General features: G+C 39.4%; 1 pseudogene; it reads left to right on the plus strand.

The window, feature by feature from the left end:
• Positions 1–1,785: 1,785 nt before the first annotated feature.
• Positions 1,786–19,175, plus strand: part of LOC130017224 (kinesin-like protein KIF20B) — a 28,271-nt pseudogene continuing 10,881 nt past the window's right edge.

The following is a 19,175-nucleotide window of genomic DNA, read 5'->3' on the forward strand; positions in this document are numbered from 1 at the left end:
TCCACCTCCATGTTTGAGACATGCATGTAGGGATTCAGAGTTTTCCTCTGTTGACAGATTATTCATTAAATCTCTAGATGAATTTACATGTAGAGATTAGATTATATAAATAATACTAGTAGGTGTTATTATATGACTTAAAATCTGTAAATTAGTTAACCTTTTGCTTTTTCCATGGGTCATTATAGATCAGTCGTCTTGTGTTTTCCTTTGAAGATCTAATAACAGTACTTCTTCACTCAAAGTTGCCAGGAGGCTCTTAAAGACTTTGACTTATGGAAAATGACATTAAAAAAGCAGATCTTCAAAAACATTCTTTGTTCAGCATGACACATGGAGATTGCTTTTTTCTATCAAAATTATAAACAATGTTTGTAAGATAACTTTGGCTTGTCCTTTCTCCATTGCCACAAGTAGCACCCATCACAGTGCTCCTAAGTCACTCCCTTTCCTTTGTTTATCTGTAAACTCTTCTCTGTGCTCTCCTCCCTAGCCAGTTGATCACCTTTTCTCCCTAATCAGATTATGTTAGCTTGTAAGATCAGATCCTTCTAAGGACACTGAACTCGTATTGTAAATTATGTCTTTCCTATAATTTACCTTAAAGCAATGTCCTTTCGGTATGGACACAGGAAGACAATTAATATTATGCTTTGTAACTTGGGAGTTAATTGACTCCGAATAATACTCAGTTTCCCTTAGTTCCTAGCACCCCTAAAGCAGGGTCCTGACGAGGGACCCAGGGCAAGTTGTGAGATAAATTGAGGGCATGATTATGGACAAATGCTGTCATGATCCAAAAGTAAGTAATGACGAGAATAGGACCCTGCTGGGGCTAGGAAGACTAACCTGGCCTGAGGACTGCGGAATATATGGTGAGATGTCCTCAGGAAGAACCAAACTGTAAGTTTATATCTCTTACTGTGTTCATACAGAATGACATTGCTAGAAATATTGAAAGTACTAGCTGAGGAAAGAACACACCCTTGTTGGGATCCCACCTTTGAGCAGATCTCCTAGTAATCTGGAATAATCTCTTTAGATGAGATTTTATCCGTGAGTTAATCTCCTCGAGGAGTGGTCTTACCTCCCTTTGCTGATTTGTTAATGTTCAACCCACCTTTGTGTCACCACCCCATATGATTGCTATATAAACTAAGACTGTAAGCTCGGGGGGGGGGGGGGGGAGTTAGAAGGTGCAGGCAGGCAGGAGAAAGCTCAGCCTGAGGAGGAGGCTGGGCCCCAGAGGAAAGAGTCAGAGGTGAGAGGGGCTTAGGCTTGAGAGAGAGAAGAGAGAGAGGGGTGGGTGAAGATTGGAAAAAACAACAATTAATACGACCGGCCAGCGTGGCCCTCGTTCGTTACCTCGCCTGCCCATCACCATCGACCTCCCTGGGGTAGGGGAAATGGCTCGAGCTACCGAACATGGGCGGCGGGAGAGATAGAGTGCCGCTGGCCTTCCGAAAACACACCAATGTTCAGCATGTCATTAGAATATCATTTGCAGTGGTTGCTCAAGTCAGACTTTCAAAATTATTGTGGCATACATGTTGGTTTAAAGTTGTCCAACAAGGGACTGGAGTGATAGTATAGTGGGTAGGGCGTTTGCTTTGCACACAGCCGGACCCAGGTTCATTTCCCAGCATCCCATATGGTTCCCCAAGCACTCCTGGCTCTGCACTCAGGAGTAATTCCTAAGTGCAGAGCCAGGAGTAACCCCTGAGCATCGCCAGGTGTGACCAAAAAATAAATAAAGTCGACTAACACGGTTGTTACTCTTGCAGGATGGCGTCCAATTTAAATCAAGATGAATTGCCTGGACTATCTGATGTTATTAGTGCTGACCCAGAGGTAAGACCTTCAGAAATAAATTTTGATGCCATTAAGCTTGATCTCTCACATAAATTTTCCTTAGTTGCTTCGAACAATGAGGTGAGTACAAGAAAAGCACTGTTTTGAGTATCTTAATTGAGTGGAAATGTGTGTCTGCATGGAAATATGGTAGATCTAGAATAGAGCTTTTCTGGCTGGATTTTGGGTCGGAGAGGTAGCTCAGCAGACTGAATGCATCGTTTGCATGCAGGAAAATTGGATTAAACTCTGGTCTGACATGGTCACAAAGCACCACCAGACTACAAACCAGAATGTAGCCCCTGAGCACCACCGTTCCCCAAAAAATAACAGTAAAAAATCTGTAGATTTGAGGCAACCTTCCATTTTAGTAACTTTTTCATGGTTTACTCCCAATTGAGATACCATGATTTACAGTCCTGTTGATGTGTTCATTGTTAATAGTAACTATAAATTTTTTTATTTTTTAAATTTTTAAATTTTATCTTCATAAACCTATTCACAATAATTGATTACATTCAACAGATACATCAGGTGGTGTATCTTTAGACATCTGGGGAGGAAAAGGTGTTCCACTTAATAGATCTAGTCACTTTTTATAGATCCTGTTATGAGTGTCTCTTACTACCCACTTCTACTCCTTCCCCACCCATTCATTTTCCAAATTAGGAATATGGGATTGTGGTGCCAGAGATTGAAAAAGGGTTAGTCACATGCAGGCAAGTGCCTTATCCCTCTATAATGTCTTTACAGCCCACTTTAAAGAAAGATGACCTATGAAAAGCCCTATTTTGTATCTTTAAAATAAAGTTATCTTGCTCCCTTTTTTTTTAAGACAAGCAGTTTGGAACCCATAGATTATCTCCAAGTTTATCTTCGAGTGAGACCATTCACACAATCAGAAAAAGAACATGATTTCTTCCAGTTTCTGGCTATTGTAAAGAGTGCTGCAATGAACAAACAAGTGCAGATGTCACTTCGACTATACATTTTTGCCTCTCTGGGATATATTCCCAGGAGTGGTATTGCTGGGTCAAATGGGAGCTCAATTTCTAATTTTTTGAGAATCGTCCATACTGTTTTCCAGAAGGGCTGAACCAGTGGACATTCCCACCAACAGTGAAGGAGTGTCCGTTTCTCGCCACATCCACGCCAGCATCGGTTGCTTTTGTTCTTTTGAATGTGGGCCAGTCTCTGAGGTGTGAGATGGTATCTCATTGTGGTTTTGATCTGCATCTCCCTGATGATTAATGATGTAGAGCATTTTCTCATGTGTTTTTTTGCCATTCGGACTGGTTAAAGAAACTTTGGTACATCTACACAATGGAGTACTATGTAGCTCTTAGAAAAGATGAAGTCATGAAATTTACATACAAGTGGTACAATATGGAAAGTATAATGCTAAGCGAAATGAGTCAGAAAGAGAGGGATAGACATAGAAAGATTGCATTCATCTGGGGGATATAAAGTAACAAAGTATGAGATTAATACCCAAGAATAGCTGAGATCAGCACCAGGAGGATTACTCCATAACTTAGAGGCCAGCCGGGTATCCTAGAGGAAAGGGCTGTTCAGATAGAGAAGGGAGCACCAAATAAAGGATGTTTGGAGGATCCTCCCAGGAGGGGAGATGCATGTCAAAAGTAGACTATGGACTGAACATGTTTGCCACTCAATGCCTCTTTTGCAGACCACAACACCCAAAAGGAGAGAGAGAACACAGGGGATTGCCCTGCCACAGAGACAGGGGGGATGGGGGGATGGGGGTGGGAGGGATATTATCCATGGTGGTGGAAAATGGGCACTGGTGGAGGGATGGGTATCTGATCATTGTATAATTGAAACCAAAGCACAAAAAATTGTAAATCTACAACTTTAAAAAAAATAAAATAAAATAAAGGGAAAAAAAAAGAAAAAGAACATGAGACTCAGGTTTGTGTTGAGTTTGCTTGGGGTTTTTTCTTTTACTTTTTGTATTGAATGGACAAAATACCATTATTTTCATTTATTTGTTATGTTTAATTTTACGTGATGTGTTCTATTTAGGGTTGTGTTTATAGTTTAGACTCCCAGACTATTATGCTGAAAGATCCTCAAAGCATCCCTGGTAGGTTAAGTGAGAAAAGTTCTACGCAGATGGCACAGAAATTCGGTTTCTCTAAGGTAGGTACACTGGAAAAGGTGAACTTGAAAAGTCTTCTTTTAATAGAGGGAAACTTTGGCAGATTTATTACAAAATTGTGTATATAGACTGCTCTGTGTGTGTGTGTGTATTATGTGGTTGTGGAACTTAGATCTTAAGCACCGGTACTTTTTTTCTCAAGTCTAGGACTCAAATGCCAAATTTAATACATGTATAATGGTAGTGAACAAATCAGTGTGTGGTCCTTAAACAATTTTATCAAGTATATTTGTAAGAGTTAGGGATACGGTACTATATTAAGAATGAATCTTCTAAAACAAATTATTTTAATTTTTGAAGTATGAGTGACGGATAGGGAGGAATCCATTGTTAATAGTAACTATTAAATTTTTCTTTATTTTTTAAATTTTTAAATTTTTTATCTTCATAAAGCTATTCACAATAATTGATGACATTTAGTATTTCAACTCCAATCTCACCCCCATTATTTGAATTTTCCCACTAATACTCAAGCCTGCCACACAGGCAGATGCTAAATTTAATTTATTTTGTATTGCTTGTTGTGAATAGTATGAGATGTTGCATGGCCACGAAAGTGGCCTCGTGCTCCTAGAATTCTAAAATTTTAAATATTTGGGATTCAGAGGCATCTCTGTGGTGCCTTCCAGGAAACCAGAAGGGCAGGGATATGGGGGGGGAGGGTTGACCATTCCTGACTTCATGAAGCCTGGGGTTTCAGTCACAGTTCCTGCATTCCTGGGTATTAGCAGATTCATTCTCATGCAAAGGGAGCTCCCTAGGGAAGAACCTGTGAAGGTCAGCTGTGAGCATGGCGGGGATTAGGTTCTGGAGGTTTGAGGCTGCTAGGGTTCATCTGGGGCAGGCACATGGACACACCTGCCCCCCTCCTATGTACCCAGTGGAATCAGCCTGGTGAGTGGTGGGGAGATATCTATCTCTGCAGCATGCTGCTCTTTTCTAAGATTCATTTGTGAGTCCTGAAATTTTCTTTAAAGGTCTTCTTTTTAAAAATTTTTTAGGTTTTTGGCCCAGAAACTACACAGAAGGAATTCTTCCGAGATTGTACTCTGCAGCAAATAAAAGACCTCTTGAAAGGAGAAAGTCGGCTGATTTTTACTTATGGGCTAACAAATTCTGGAAAAACATATACTTTTCAGGGTAATTGTTTTATTTATTCAGGAAAGAATAAAGAAGAACCAATACAGATTTTTATATACTTGTTAATAATTATATTTTCACTATCTAGTATATTCCATTTTTAAGTATATTGAATATGTATTGCTAGTGACTTTTAATTCCGTTTGGGTTTTGGGGTTTTTTTTTTGGGGGGGGGGTTCACACCCAGCAATGCTCAGGGGTTACTCCTGGATTTGCACTCAGGAATCACTCCTGGTGGTGCTCAGGGGACCATATGGGATGCTGGGAATCGAACCTGGGTCAGCCACATGCAAGGCGAATGCCCTGCCCGCTGTACTGTTGCTCCAGCCCCCAGTTTGATTTTTTTTTAATTAGTACAACTACCTATATGAAAGAGTTTGATGATGAGGGGAGTTGAAGAGAGATAAGGTGCTTGCTTATCTAGCATTTAGCTGACTCTGATTGTATCTCTTGAGCACCTCCAGGAATGATCTCTTAGAACAAAGTCAGGACTGGGTGTGCCCTGAAAAAAAACCAAAAAGAGACGTAGATAATACTAAAAATAGGGAACTAGAGAGGTAGTAACGCCAGTAAGACACTTGATTTACAGTACTTGAAGTTCAGCGCTACATAAAATCCCTCTAAATACCACCAGGAGTAATCCTTGAGCACAGTGTCAGAAGTAAACCCTAAACACCTCCAAGCACTGTCACACTGTCCTCCCGTTGTTCGTTGATTTGCTCCAGCGGGCACCAGTAACATCTCACAACAAATTGTGAGACTTGTTGGTACTGTTTTTGGCATATCGAATACGTCACAGGTAGCTTGCCAGGCTTTGCCATGCGGTCGAGATACCCTCGGTAGCTTGCCGAGCTCTCTGAGAGGGGAGGAGAAATCGAACCCAGGTCTGCAGTGTGCAAGGCAAACACCCTACTTGCTGTGTTATGCAGCGGGTAAACACTTCCAAACCAGAAAAAAAATCAAAAACAGAAACCAGTAAAAGGATTGATACAACATAGTGAATTAAGCAGAGCAAAGAAGCAAAAACATTTTATATTTTATAATTATGAGTGGTTGCACTTTTTAAGTCTTGCTCTGAATGTAAAATTTCAGGTTTCGTATCAGAATAATAGTTTTAAAAGTGTTGTTTGTACAACAGAGACCAGAGTGAAAGAAAAATTAGTAATCCTTTAACTCCTTGCTTTTGCTGTAGGGTTTTGTTTTTTTTGTTTTTTGTTTTTGTTTTTGTTTTTTTGGCTATTGGACTGGAGCGATAGCACAGCGGTAAGGCATTTGCCTTGTGCGCAACCGGCCCGGCAAAGCTGGGTTTGATTCCTCTGCCCCTCTCGGAGAGCTCAGCAAGCTACTGAGAGTATCTCGCCCACAGGGCAAAGCCCGGCAAGCTACCTGTGATGTATTCGATATGCCAAACACAGTAACAAGTCTCACAATGGAGACATTACTGGGCCCACTCGAGCAAATTGATGAACAACGGAAGGACAGTGCTACCGTGCCTATTGGTGACATAAAAGGAACCCCAATAGTGCAGAAATTCTTTTCCTTCACAGTACTCTGAGAGAAAACAAGACAAAAATTCTTTCCACAGGCACGAAAGAGAATGTTGGCATCCTGCCTCGGACTTTGAATGTACTATTTGACACTCTTCGGGCAAGACTATATACGAAAATGAATCTTAAACCACATAGAGCCAGAGAATATTTACAATTGTCACCAGATCAAGAGAAAGAAGAAGTTACTAGCAAAAGTGCATTGCTTCGGCAAATTAAAGAGGTTTGGAGTTGTCTTAGTATATAATATACACACTATAGCCTTTTTAAAGTTCCATCATTTGTTTTAGCCTATAGTGGAATGTATGATGGTAATCGGGGCTATTGGGGGGGGGGCAGGTTTTGTTGTTTGGTTTGGTTTTTGGACTACACCCATTCATGCTCAGGGTTTACTTCTGGTTCTGCATTCAGGAATTACTCCTGGTAGTGGTCAGAGGACCATATGGGATGCTGGGGATCAAACCCAGGTCAGTTATATACAAAGCAAACATCCTACCCACTGTACTATCGCTCTGGTGCCCTTAAAATTACTTCTTAATTGTAGAAGTAATTTGTATGTGTAAAATATAAAGTGAACATTTCTCTTCCTAAAGAACAAAGTTACCAGACTAGAAACTATTCATAGTATACAGAAAGAACTTACAAAAAAGTTTTTGTATGTATTTTTGTGTTTTATTTTGGTTTTTTTTTTTTGGTTGGGGGGGTCATACCCAGTGATGCTTAAGGGTTACACCTGATTCTGCACTTAGGAGTTACTCCTGGAGGTGTTCTGGGGACCATATAAAATGTTTGGAGTCAAACCCATGTTGGCTATATACAAGGCATGTGCTCTCTCTGCTCTACTGCCTCTCCGGCCCCCGTGTGTCTAGTTTTGTAAAAGTCTTTAACAGAATATTTTCTATAGGGCCAGGGCGATAGATAGTACAGTGGGTTGGACACTTGCCTTGGGATTGATAGAGATTTTCTTTTTTTGTTTGTATTTTTGGGTGGTTTTTAGTTTTGTTTTGCTTTGTTTTCTGGCCTTTACCAACTGCAGTCAGGGCTTACTCCTGGGATCACTCAGAACCATATGGGGTGCCAATAATTGCATGCAAGGCAGGCACCTTACCCAATGCACTATCCCTGGACCCCTTTTCTAGGGGGTGGGGATCATAGCCATTGTAACTCAGAGGCTATTCTGGGCTCTGCTAAGAAGTGTTACTCAGGGAACCACACATAGTATCAAGAATTCAAACCAGTAATTTAGTACTTTTTGCTGCAACAGTATGGAAGGCTAAGTGCCTAGTCCTGTCCTATCTCTCCAGCCCCCCCTTTTTTTGAGGGGGGGAGGAGTAGGAGATGCTTTGGCCATATCTCCTGTACTGTCTCTCCAGCTTTCCCTTTATGAGGGGTTGGGAGTGACTTGGGCCACAGCCTGCAGTGTTCAAGGACTTTCCAAGGCTCTGTGTGCAAGAGTAACTCCTAGCAATACTCAGGAGACCCTATTTGGTGCCCAGAATTAGAACCAGTGTTGGCAGAACGCAAAGTACATTCTGTAACCCCTATATTGTTTCTCTGGCCTGAGAATGTACTTTTTTAATTGGCTGGAAAATTTAATAGATCAACTATCTTAACATGGTTTTAAAGTTTTTTTAATCTTATATTTTCAGGCTGCTATGCATCATGACAGTTATGATGCTCTTCATGGTAAGGTGTCCTTTTTCACTAATCTTTAAAATGTGTATTGCTGAAGAAATACATGAAAAGCTTTTAAATTTTAATCATTCCTATTGATTTAATTTCTTTAGTGACAGTACAAATCTAGAAAATGATACTTAGTATGAAATGTCAATCTAAAGTTTTATTTAGAGCATAAATAGCCCTTTACTAGTTCAAATATCTTAAATTCACAAGACAATTTTTTTTCTTTGTCCTTTGACTTTGGTTTCAGTTTGGTTCATTAGAATATTTCCAAAAGGAAAAGAAAGATAAGCCAAACTTTAGTTGACAAACAGATATCTGTTTCATCTGAAATCTATGAGCTGCTGTTAAATGATTAAGTTTTCAAGTCTAGGAGGCTTGTTCTATCCTGTTATCTTGTTTTTAATGAGTTGCTGAATTGTTGTGATTATCCTTTTTAAAAATTTTTGTAGGGAGTTCGATGAACTCTTTGAGTACTTCAGAGTTTGAAGAATTTATGAAAGATTGTGAACAGTCCTGCTTGAACATGGATGATAGCACAAAGTTTTCTATTTGGATTTCTTTCTTTGAGATTTACAATGAATGTATTTATGACTAGTTTGTTCCTGTATCTTCTAAGCTCCTAAAGAGAAATATGCTACGCCTTTCTCAGGATGTAAAGGGCTATTCTTTTATAAAAGGTATAGTAATGAGTACTTTTTATTTTATTGATTGATTCAAAGTTCCTTTCTAGATTTTGTTAAAGCTATAAGAAATCAAACCAAGGAATAGATCAATAGTACAGTGGGTAAGGAATTTTCCTTGCATGCAGCTAACCTGAGTTTGATCCCTGACATCCCCATATGGTCCCCCAAGCACTGCCAATAGTTATTCCTGAGTGCAGCGCATTAGTAACCCCGATCATAATGATCCCCCTCAAAAAAAATCAAACCAGAAATTGAAATTATTTTATTCTTTTAAAATTCAAGATAAAAAGATTGTGTTTAGGAAGTATGTTAATTAAACTTGAATATAAAGGGCTCTACTTGAGTGTTGCCATAGCGTTGCCAAATATCCCTAATTGGATTCACAAGTGGGAAAAGCTGTGAGTTTTCATATTATTCTGCCCTATAACAGTGTCCAAATTGACAACTATCGAAATGCTATTCTCCCAACCTGCTCCAGCCCCTGAACAGGCCATTTTAAATGCTTAGATAGGGGCCAAAATGATAGTATAGTAGGTTGCCTTGCATGCAGCCCACCTGGGTTCAATTCTAGGAGCCCCATGTGGTCCCAGCACCCACCGGGAGGACAGCACCCACCTACTCCAGCACAGAGCCAGGAGTAGGCCCTCAGCATCTCTGGTATGGCCCAAAAACAAAAAGAAAAATAAAGTGACCTGTTTTCAAAGCAGTGGTCGAGTGCATGTTTTGATAGTGAGGCCCTGGATTTGGATCTTAGAAAGAGGGAGAGAAGGAGAGGTGATAGAAAATCCTACTCACAGCGTCAATACCTACGTATCAATACTGTCATGACTTAGTACCTATATATCTATATAAATATGCACACTAATACATGCATGTATATTTATGCCTCAGATTTTATTTACGATAAAGTATAACCTTTGTAGTAATATAATAATTTTGATTTGGGGGCAATACTGGGCAGTGCTCAAGGACTGCTCCCAGCCTAGTGCTCAGGAGTCACTCTGCAGTGCTTGAAGGACCAGGCGGTGCTAGAGCTTAAAGCCTGTGCTCTTTGTCACATCAGCTGTCTCTCCAGCCCCACATTTTTTAACTTAATTTTACATAATACTGATTATGACTGAGTAAATTTTGTTTTATGACTGCCTAATTTGAATCTGCATTGTCTCACCGCTATAGGCTTAAGCTGTACTGTATTTTTCTTTTATGTTCTGGATTCTACTTCTAAGGAAAAGATTTTCTGTTTGTCAGACTATTTAAGAACTTTAACTTTGTCACCCATTGCTTCTTTTGCAAACCACAACACCCAATAGGAGAGAGAGAACAAAAGGAAATGCCCTGCCACAGAGGCAGGGTGGGATGGAGGGGATGGGGGGTGGGAGGGATACTGGGATCCATGGTGGTGGGAAATGGGCCCTGGTGGAGGGATGGGTATTTGATCATTGTTTAATTGAAACCCAAGCACAAAAGTTTGTAAGTCTACAACTGTACCTCATGATGTCTCACTAATAAAAATTAAAAAAAAAAAACTTTGACTTGATGTCTGTGACATTATGTCTTCCTTTTCTATACCTTCTAATAAAATAGTGAAAAGCTGAGTTGATTCTACCTCTAGGGCATATATTTATATGACTTTATGTTATATGACAAATGCTGTGTGTGTGTTTTTTTTGATCTGTACCTTCTTTATTTTATCAAGATCTACATTGGATTCAAGTGTGTGATTCCAAAGAAGCATACAAACTTTTAAAACTAGGAATAAAGAATCGGAGTGTTGCCTTTACTAAACTGAACAGTGCTTCAAGTAGAATGTAAAGAAGGCATCCTTTGGCATAAACCCAAAACACCTAGACTATTCTATGCTAATTTAAATAAAACTAATTAAGATTAAAGTAAGTAGGAGGTTATCTGCTGTTAAGTTTTTTCACAGATGTGCAGAATACTGTAACATGAAGTGCACTCTAAAAATAAAACTTATCAGGAACATTTATTCTTGGATTTACTAATTTGTCTCCAAGGTGCTTTTCTTTATGTTAATATCTAAGCTTATTCCTTTCAGAGTTGCAAGTATTGGTGAATTTTTTTTTGCAGTTATCCCATGAGCATAGCTTTTCTGCAACCTGGATTTGCCCAGATCTTGAGGTTAAGGAAAGAGGGAAGGAGTTAGAATGTGAGACAAAGTTAAAACAAGTTTCAGCAATGAGATACTTCAAACAGATTTCTCTTAAAATGTAAATAATCCTGTCCTTCTTTTCTCAGTACATCGTGAGGATATATAATCCAGACAAGCATATATATATATATAGGTCAAATGGCATAATTCTAAGAGAACTGTGTATAATAAATACCATTTAAACTAAGAGTATGATCTTTTGCAAGCAAATTGAGATTTTATTGTTACTCAGTTTAAGGCACATGGGCTAAGTGAAATGAAAGATTTCATTTTATACGGGTGGATGTTATAGGTGACACCCAAGTACTGAAGTGAGCTCTCTGGCAGCTAGTTAGAAAATATACTACTGGAACCATGACTTGTATCAGGACATAAATAGATTTCTTATTTAGTTAATTGCCTCCTAGAATATTTTAATGCCAAAATTACTAATAAAAGATAACATTTGATCTTTCTTTTAGTCACAGCATATTTACTATACGAATATTGCAGATCAAAGATTCTGAGATGCCTCATGTAACACAAGTCAGTGAGTAAGTTGGTCATACTTTAAATTCTTATTATTTTGAGTTGTTCTGTTTGAAAAGCCTTTAAAGTTATTTTTGTTATTTTTTCTTTCTTTTTGGTTCACTCAGACTGTCATTGTGTGATCTTGCTGGTTCAAAAAGAAGCATGAAGACACAAAATGAAGGTGAAAGGTTAAGAGAAACTGGGAACATCAACACTTCTTTACTGGCTCTGGGAAAGTGTATTAATGTTTTGAAAAATAGTGAAAAGTCAAAGTAAGTGTTATAAGTGTTACTAGCATATTTAGTATTAAAATACTTAAGCTTTTAAGAAGTTCTTTTTCCTTTGTGGAGGGCTCACATGGGGGGTCACACCTGGTAGTGCTGGAGACTACTTCCAGCATTGCCAGCTTCAAGCACTACTCGGAACCAAGTAGTATATGGAAACTGGGGCCCGGACATGCAGAACATTCATTATCCCTTTGAGCTATCTCCCCAACCCAGAAAGTATTTTTTCTTAACCTTTTTTTTTATGTAATGACAATGGCTTATGATTGCTTTTTTTTAATGATAGAAATAAAACACAAGAGCCAGAGAGATGTACAGCTAGTTGGGCACTTGCCTTTCACGCAGTCAACCTGGTTGATCCTCCACATCGCGTATCCCCTAGCACCAATAGGGGTGATTCCTGAGCATAGAGCCAGGAGTAACCTGAGAATCAATGGGTATGGCCCAAAATCAAAAAAAAAAAAAAGGAGAAGAAGAAAGGAACACAGTCTCAATGTTAGTGATTTGCCAAGTAAATAAAGGTTTTCATAGAAAATATGTCAGTAGCTAATAAGCTTTTCATGATGCTGGTTTGTTCATTATAATTATGCTCTAGATTGACTGATTTCTGCCTAAGCATTTTAGGTTGAGTAAATTATGAATTAGTCTTCATCACTAGTTTTCGGACTACACTCAGCTGTGCTTGAGGATTACACCAGTCTTGTGCTCAGGGAACCATATAGTGCAAGTGATTTAATCTGTTCTGCCCACAAGGCATGAGCTCTAGGCCCCTGAGCCACCTCTCTGGCCTGTTTCTAAGTGTTTAATGATATGTATTATATATATATATATAAAATTGCTCTACATTGCTGAACACAACCCAGTTAGGTTTTTTTTTTAACATTCTGCCTAGTGGGTTAATTGTGGTGGTAGTTTTTTAAAAATATAAGTAAGCAAAAAATTATTATTACACGACTAACTAATTTCTAGTCTAGAATTTAAATCTATAATAGATTAATTACTTCCCTGTAAAATTTATTAGAATCTTGACTTCGCTAGAGTATGTTTTGGGGTGTGTGTGTGTGTGTGTGTGTGTGTGTGTGTGTGTGTGTGTGACCCCTGGCAATGCACAGGGGTTACTCCTGGCTCTACAGTCAGGAATTACTCCTGGTGGTGCTTTAGGGGACCATATGGGATGCCGGGGGTTGAACCCAGGTCGGCTGCATGCAAGGCAAACGCCCTACCTGCTGTACCATCACTCCGGCCCCTCACTTGATTTGTTTTAACTTAAAGTTCTTGTGAAACTTTTTTTTCATAGGTTTCAACATGTGCCTTTTAGGGAAAGTAAACTGACTCACTATTTTCAAAGCTTTTTTAATGGTAAAGGGAAAATATCTATGATTGTCAACATCAGTCAGTGCTGTTTTGCCTATGATTAAACACTCAATGTGTTGAAGTTCTGAGTCATTGCACAAAAGGTAAATATATTCAAGTTTCCATAGAACTTAATAGAATATCATTGTGTTTTTCTTTGTGTAGGTAAAAAAAAAAGAAATTGTTCTTTTAATTGTAAACCTAGGAAATTATTGAAATTTTTGTTGTTGTTGTTTGTTTTGCTTTTTGGGTCACACCCAGCAATGCTCAGGGGTCATTCCTGGCTTTGCACTCAGGAATTACAACTGGCGGTGCTTGGGGGAGCATATGGGATGCTGGGAATCGAACCCGGGACAGATGCGTGCAAGGAAAATGCAATACCTGCAGGGGACCATTGATGGATATTCTTACACTAATTTTCAACTTAGCCATCTCTCTGGTTCATTAGTAATAAATTAGGAGGTCCTGTTAGGATGAGAACTTAACTGAAGAAAGTACATATTTCTGAGCATAACTTTGCATGTGTAGTTCACGGTTTTTTTAGTTGCCCTTCTCAAGGGTTGATCCTTATGTGTTCTGTGGGTTTTTTTAAGGCAATCAACTTGTCATTTTACTTAAAATTTTTAATTATTAGTGGACAATTCTTTCCATTTATTAAAAATCACCTTTGAATTTTTGACAGGTTTGTGTTCCAGAGTCTTTAAATTCCTCTCAAGAGAAATATTTTGGATCTATCAGATCTTCTCAAGATGTATCACTAGACATTAATAATTCAGAAAATAAAGTATTAAATGTAAAAAGATCCACTATTGCATGAGATCTTCTAGGTTACTTTCCCATGCAATAGTGGATCTTTTTACATTTAATACTTGGAAGATGAAGATTTGGTTGAAGATCTAGAAAAAAATGAAGAAAAGCCAAGTATGGAAACTGAACTAACTGATGACAATCTAGATAAAACAGTAGAGGAAGCCAATATAAAAATAAAAGTACTTGTTGCCAGGGCTGTACAGAGAGTACAGTGGGAAGGGCATTTGCTTTGTATGTGGCCAGTCTGGATTTGATCTCTGGCATCCCATAGGGCCTCCAGAGCCTGCCAGGATTGATTGCTCAGCACAGAGCCAGGAGTAAGCCCTGAGCAGGGTGTACCCCAAGAGGGAAAAAACCTACCGCAAAAGTTCTACTTGTTGCGTTTATTAATTTTTATAATGAATATTTTTGTTCATAATAAAAATATTTAATCTCTTATAAATCTTACTTTCTAGGTATCTGTAATGCGTGATGAAGAGAAATTAATGAGGGTTAAAATTAATGATCTGGAGAAAAAGAAAAACCAGGGTTCCCAGGAAATAGATATGAAACAGCGAACCATTCAGCAACTTACGGTAAATTTTGCTTTTAAGAATGGCTTGTTTGCCACTCAATGCCTCTTTTGCAGACCACAACACCCAAACGGAGAGAGAGAACACAGGGGATTGCCCTGCCACAGAGGCAGGGGGGATGGGGGGATGGGGGTGGGAGGGATATTATCCATGGTGGTGAAAAACGGGCACTGGTGGAGGGATGGGTATCTGATCATTGTATAATTGAAACCCAAGCACAAAAAAAATTGTAAATCTACAACTGTAAAAAAATAAATAAATTAAAAAAAAAGAGTTAAAAAAAAAAAAAGAATGGCTTGAAAAGATTCTGTTGGCTTGCTCTTCAAGACCGTGTTCGCCCTGAAACACATCTCTGCCTCTTTGCTTCCTTGTTTCCCATCTGGGGAAGCTCTATTCTAAAAACACACCGCTTTTCCTCCCCTCACATCTTTCTAAATAAGTTTCAATAAAAACTGTCTTGTGGGCTGCAATAGTAGTATAGCATTAGGGCACTTGGCTTGAATGCGGCCAAACCTGGTTTGATCACTGGCAATCCCCTATGTGGTATCAGGGTGGTGTGGACCTCCTGCATGCAAAGCATATGCTCAGCCCTGAGTTGTCTCCTATCCATAAAGTATAACGGGTTTCTTCCCATTACACTTCCCATTCTCCCTTTTTACCAAAGTGAAAGTCCCATTGTTAAGTATTTCTGTGTGTTTTAAGTTATATATTAATTTAATTCATGTTGCTTCATTTTTCAGGAGCAGTTAAATAACCAAAAAGCAGAAGAAGCTATTCAACAGTATGAGAAAGTATGCAGAGGTCAGAAACAAATCCCTGATTCCAATAATAAAATGCATTTATCCTTTCTCCTTCAAGCCCATATTCTCCCTTGAATATGTACACATCTTGCTTGCTTGTGTCAGTGCGTCTTAGTTTTTTTTTTTCCCCCACTCACTCTGGAGAGGAAATATTTCTCCTTTGTTCTAAGTAAGTTTTGTTCAGTAAAAATCACCTTGTAGGGCCAGAGGGATAGCACAGTGAAGCGTACATTTGCCTTGCACGCAGCCAACCTGGGTTTGATCCCATATGGTCCCATTATCGATCCCCTGAGCATTGCTGGTGTGACCCAAAAAGCCAAAAAAATAAAAACTATCTTGCTTCACTAAAAATATATATTTATTCCCAAATTTTCTTCTTTTAAGGAGCCAGAGAGAGAGAGAGTATAGGGGTTAAGGCACTTGCATAGCATCTGGCCAATCCTGGTCCAATCCCCAGCACCACAATGATCCCCTGAACACCCCCAGGTGAGCTCCTGTGCGCATAGCCAGCAATAGCCCTGGGCACCACTGGGCCATGGCCCTACCCCTTCTTAAAAGGACATTGCCTGTTGGATTATGGTCCTCCCTAATCCGTTATAGTTTTGTTTTGTTTTTAAAGAAAAAAAAATCTTGGGAGCCATCCGTGGCTGTGCTCAGGACTTACACCTGACTGTGCTCAGGAATCCCTCCTGGAGGGACTTCCGGGACTATATGAGGTACCGGGGACCAAATCAGAATTAGCCACATGCGAAGCAAGCACATTAACCCCTGTTCTGTCTTTCCTGTCCTGTACTGTCTTAAATGTAACTGGTATACAGATAGGAAATAAGTGCAAACTATCACGAAATATTTCTCATCCATTGTTTTGCCTGACGTTTATGTGACATTTTTGTCTCTAGTGTGTGATGTTCTTCTTTCCACTTACCACTTATTCTCATATGTTCTCTCAAGAACATTTATTCTCTAAACCTTTCCTCCTTGAAAGTATTCCAGAACATTATTGTTCTAAGTGATTCTCTTTCTGATGGTAAATAATTGATTGTCCATTTGACAGTCATTTATTCTACTGTGATAACACATAGGGATAGCTATCTCTTTTTCTTTTTCACTTTTGTTTTTGTTTTTGGGCCACACCCTGGTGTGCTCCTGACTCACTCCTGGTGATACTAGAAGACTATCTTCCATGCTGGAGATCAAATCCTTGTCAGCTTCTTACAAGGCAGAGCACCTTACCTTCTATACTATGTCTCCAGCCCAAGATATCTACCTCTTAAATGTATTGAAGTTGTTTGATTTGTTGCATATTTCTGAATTGTTTTGTGATATGTTATTTGGAGGCAATAACATTATCTTTTTTCCCCCTTTACTGACCCTACATTTAAAATTATAGGTGGGGCTGGAGCTATAGCACAGCAGGCAGGGCGTTTGTCATGCACCACCGACCCGGGTTCGATTCCCAGCATCCCATATGGTCCCCTGAGCACTGCCAGGAGTAATTCCTGAGTGCAGAGCCAGGAGTAAGCCCTGAGCATCGCCGGGCGTGACCCAAAAAGCTAAATAAATAAATAAATAAAATTTTAGGTGATGGTCATTAGTTAGTATTGCCACTTTATTAATTTGAAGTGAAATATAAAGTCTGTGCTTCTAATTGAGTGTGAAATGTAAAGATAAAGAAAGGGTTCGGGGGCCAGAGTGGGGAGGGCATTTGTTTTGCATGCAGCTGACTCCGGTTCAATCCTCAGCATTCTATATGTTCCTCAAACTTCGCAAGTAGTGCTTTCTGATCACAGAGTCAGGAGTAAATCCCAATTTTGGTGTGTGGCCCCAGTACCAAAAAATAAAAGGTAAAGGTAAAGGCCCTCCCATTGATCGTCGATTTGCTCGAGCGGGCCCAGTAACGTCTCCATTGGAGACTTGGTTGTTACTGTGTCTGGCATATCGAATACTCTCGGTAGCTTGCCGGGCTCTCCGAGAGGGGCAGAGGAATCGAACTCGGGTTGGCCATGTTGGCCGCTTGTAAGGCGAACGCCCTACCCGCTGTGCTATTGCTCCAGCCCTGGAGTGATAGCACAGCGGGTAGAGCATTTGCCTTGCACCAAAAAATAATTTAAAAAATAAAGGAGTGTCTTTGAATAAATTTATGATTAGTAACATAGTATGAATCTGTTTGTAAATCATGCTTATGAAGGAAATGAATTACATAAAATTAAGACTTCTTTAATAATCCTTAAAGGAATTCTGTTTTATTAGCATCCTGGCAGTCTGGTGTCAATGGAATGAGGCACAGCAAATCTTGTATACGATTTGTTGTAATTCTTTTGTTTTAACTTCTTTATGTGCCCTTAATTAAGGGAATCATATTTGAAGATTTGTGTCATTTTAATGTCACTTTTTTTTCAGGGGGTAGGAGTTCAGCTACACTGGTGATGCTTAGGGATTACTCCTGGCTTTACACTCAGGAATTATTCCTGATAGAGCTGAGGAAACTAAATGGGGTACCAGGTATTCAACCTGGGTCAACCTGGAAAGCACCCTATCCACTCTGGCACCCAGAAACAACTTTTTTTTGACTGTTTGGGTCACAGTCAGTGATGCACAGGGGTTACTCCTGGCTCTGCACTTAAGGATTACTACAGGCGGTGCTCAGGGAACCATAGGGGATGCTGAGAATCAAACCCAGGTCAGTGCGTGCAGGCAAACACCCTACCCTCTAGTACAGCGGTAGTATAGATAGTACCCTACCTGTACTATCACTCCTGTCCCCAGAAACAACTTTAGTAAGACTTGTGGCACTGTCATTCTAGAAGAGCAGAAGTAGAAACTATAAGGTAAAGGTAAAGGCCCTCCCGTTGATCGTCGATTTGCTCGAGCGGGCCCAGTAACGTCTCCATTGGAGACTTTGTTGTTACTGTGTCTGGCATATGGAATACTCTCGGTAGCTTGCCGGGCTCTCCGAGAGGGGCGGAGGAATCGAACTCGGGTCGGCCATGTTGGCCGCGTGTAAGGCGAACGCCCAACCCGCTGTGCTATCGCTCCAGCCCAGAAACTATAAAAGTAATAAGTATTCAGCAATGACAATTTTCAAGAAGAAATAATTACATGTCAGGGAAATGGCTAAAGGGGCTTGCCCCAGTTCAGTCTGGCAACACATGGTTCCCCATGCATAGAGCCACAAATAGCACCACCAGGTCTGGCAAAAAATACCAAAAATTGAACAAATTTAAAGGAAAAATATTCCTGTGATTTTTTTTAAGATTGGGGCTAAAAGTGTTTTTAGGAGGAAAAAGTCTTAGTTTTTTAATGTTAGTATTAAAAATAATAGCTTTGTCAAAATAATCCTGTCAAAAGTAACAGTTTTTCTAAGTTTCATGATTTATGCTCAGTTTTTTTTTGTTTAAAAATTTGTTTTCCTTTTTATTTTTGCCATCATTCTTGTATCTATCTGTACAGCTGATATTTATTTGATCTATTGTTTTCGGCATTTGCCAGTATTGAGGATTCAGTAACGAACAACTCAAAGTTTCTACCTATATGGAATTCACATTTTTTATAGTTAATCAAATTACGTTTTAACTTTAGAACTCAAAAAG

The sequence above is a fragment of the Sorex fumeus genome, unplaced genomic scaffold (assembly GCF_029834395.1).
Source record: "Sorex fumeus unplaced genomic scaffold, SorFum_2.1 ptg000183l, whole genome shotgun sequence".
Taxonomy (NCBI): Eukaryota; Metazoa; Chordata; class Mammalia; order Eulipotyphla; family Soricidae; genus Sorex; species Sorex fumeus.